Source organism: Mustela nigripes, chromosome 6, assembly GCF_022355385.1.
Source record: "Mustela nigripes isolate SB6536 chromosome 6, MUSNIG.SB6536, whole genome shotgun sequence".
Lineage (NCBI taxonomy): Eukaryota > Metazoa > Chordata > Mammalia > Carnivora > Mustelidae > Mustela > Mustela nigripes.
Window position 1 is genome coordinate 21,704,108 of NC_081562.1, and position 2,770 is coordinate 21,706,877.

General features: G+C 36.7%; 1 protein-coding gene across 12 annotated transcripts in view; it reads left to right on the plus strand.

Annotated features, from left to right (window-relative positions):
- The window catches only part of ANKS1B (ankyrin repeat and sterile alpha motif domain containing 1B), a 1,094,885-nt gene that overhangs the window by 622,399 nt on the left and 469,716 nt on the right, over positions 1-2,770 (plus strand). The window lies entirely within an intron of this gene.

Consider the following 2,770-nt stretch of genomic DNA (forward strand, 5'->3'; position numbering starts at 1 on the left):
CAAAGATATTGGTCTGTAGTTCTCTTTTTTGATAGGATCCTTGTCTGATTTGGGGATCAAGGTGATGCTGGCCTCATAAAATGAGTTTGGAAGTTTTCCTTCCATTTCTATTTTTTTGGAACAGTTTCAGGAGAATAGGAATTAGTTCTTCTTTAAATATTTGGTAGAATTCCCCCAGAAAGCCATCTGGCCCTGGGCTTTTGTATGTTTGGAGATTTTGGTGACTGTTTCAATCTCCTTACTGGTTATGGGTCTGTTCAGGCTTTCTATTTCTTCCTGGTTCAGTTGTGGTAGTTTATATGTCTCTAGGAATGCATCCATTTCTTCCAGATTGACAAATTTGTTGGTATAGAGTTGCTCATGGTATGTTCTTATAATGGTATATATTTCTTTGGTGTTAGTTGTGATCTCTTCTCTTTCATTCATGATTTTATTTATTTGTGTCTTTTCTCTTTTCTTTTTGATAATTCTGGCCAGGGGTTTATCAATCTTATTAATTTTTTCAAAAAACCAGCTCCTAGTTTCATTGGTTGGTTCTAATGTTTTTTTGGTTTCTATTTCATTGATTTCTGCTCTGATCTTTATGATTTCTATTCTCCTGCTGGGTTTAGGGTTTCTTTCTGGTTCTTTCTCTAGCTCCTTTAGGTGTAGGGTTAGGTTGTATACTTTAGACCTTTCTTGTTTCTTGAGAAAGGCTTGTACTGCTATATATTTTCCTCTCAAGACTGCCTTTGTTGTGTCCCACAGATTTTGAACTGTTCTGTTTTCATTATCATCTGTTTCCATGAATTTTTTCAATTCTTCTTTAATTTCCTGGTTGACCCATTCATTCTTTAGAAGGATGCTATTTAGTCTCCATTTGGGTTCTTTCCAAATTTCCTTTTGTGATTGAGTTCTAGCTTCAGAGCACTGTGGTCTGAAAATATGCAGGTAATGATCCCAATCTTTTGATTCTGGTTGAGACCTGATTTAGGTCCGAGGATGTTATCTATTCTGGAGAATGTTCCATGTGCACTAGGAATCATGTGTATTCTGTTGCTTTGGAATGAAATGTTCTGAATATATCTGTGATGTCCATCTGGCCCAGTGTGTCATTTAAGGCCTTTATTTCCTTGTTGATCTTTTGCTTGGATGATCAGTCCATTTCAGTGAGGGGAGTGTTAAAGTCCCCTACTACTATTGTATTATTGTTGATATGTTTCTTTGATTTTGTTATTAATTGGTTTATATAGTTGGCTGCTCCCACGTTAGGGGCATAGATACTTAAAATTGTTAGATCTTCTTGTTGGACAGATCCTTTGATATAGTGTCCTTCCTCATCTCTTACAGTCTTTGGCTTAAAGTCTAATTGATCTGATATAAGGATTGCCACTCCAGCTTTCTTCCGATGTCCATTAGCATGGTAAATTGTTTTCCACCCCCTCACTTTAAATCTGGAGGTGTTTTCAGGTCTGAAATGAGTTTCTTGTAGGCAACATATAGATGGGTTTGTTTTTTTATCCATTCTGATACCCCGTGTCTTTTGATTGGGGCATTTATCCCATTAACATTCAGGGTAACTATTAAGAGATATAAATTTAGTGCAATTGTATTGCCTGTAAGGTGACTGTTACTGTATATTGCCTCTGTTCCTTTCTGATCTATTACTTTTAGGCTCTCTCTTTGCTTAGAGGACCCCTTTCAATATTTCCTTTAGAGCTGGTTTGGTGTTTGCAAATTCTTTCAGTTTTTGTTTATCCTGGAAGCTTTTAATCTCTCCTATTTTCAATGATAGCCTAGCTGGATATAGTATTCTTGGCTACATGTTTTCTCATTTAGTGCTCTGAATATATCATGCCAGTTCTTTCTGGCCTGCCAGGTTTCTGTGGATAAGTCTGCTACCAATCTAATATTTTTACCATTGTATGTTATAGACTTCTTTTCCAGGCTGCTTTCAGGATTTTCTCTTTGTCCGTAAGACTTGTAAATTTTACTATTAGGCGACAGGGTGTGGACCTATTCTTGTTGATTTTGAGGGGGGGTTCTCTGCACCTCCTGGATTTTGATGCTTGTTCCCTTTGTCATATTGAGAAAATTCTCTACAATAATTCTCTCCAATATACCTTCTGCTCCCCTCTCTCTCTTCTTCTTCTGGAATCCCAATTATTCTAATGTTGTTTCGTCTTATGGTGTCACTTATCTCTCGATTTCTCCCCTCGTGGTCCAGTAGCTGTTTGTCCTTCTTTTGCTCAGCTTCTTTATTCTCTGTCATTTGGTCTTCTATATCACTAATTCTTTCTTCTGACTCATTTAGTCTAGCAGTGAGAGCCTCCATTTTTTTATTGCACCACATTAATAGCTTTTTTTATTTCAACTTGGTTAGATTTTTGTTCTTTTATTTCTCCAGAAAGGGCTTTTATATCTCCCGAGAAGGTTTCTCAATATCTTCCATGCCTTTTTCAAGCCCGGCTAGAACCTTGAGAATCGTCATTCTGAACTCTATATCTGACATATTTCCAATGTCTGTATTGATTAGGTCCCTAGCCTTCAGTACTGCCTCTTGTTCTTGTTTTGTGGTGAATTTTTCTGCCTTGTCATTTTGTCCAGATAAAAGTATATGAAGGAGCAAGTAAAATACTAAAAGGGTGGCAAAGACCCCAGAAAAATACGATTTAACCAAATCAGAGGATACCCCAAATCGTTGGGGGGGGAGGCAAGGGATAAAAAGAGGTTCAGAAAAAAAAAAATTGAAAAAAGAAAACGAATAAAGAAAAAATATAAAAAAAGAAAA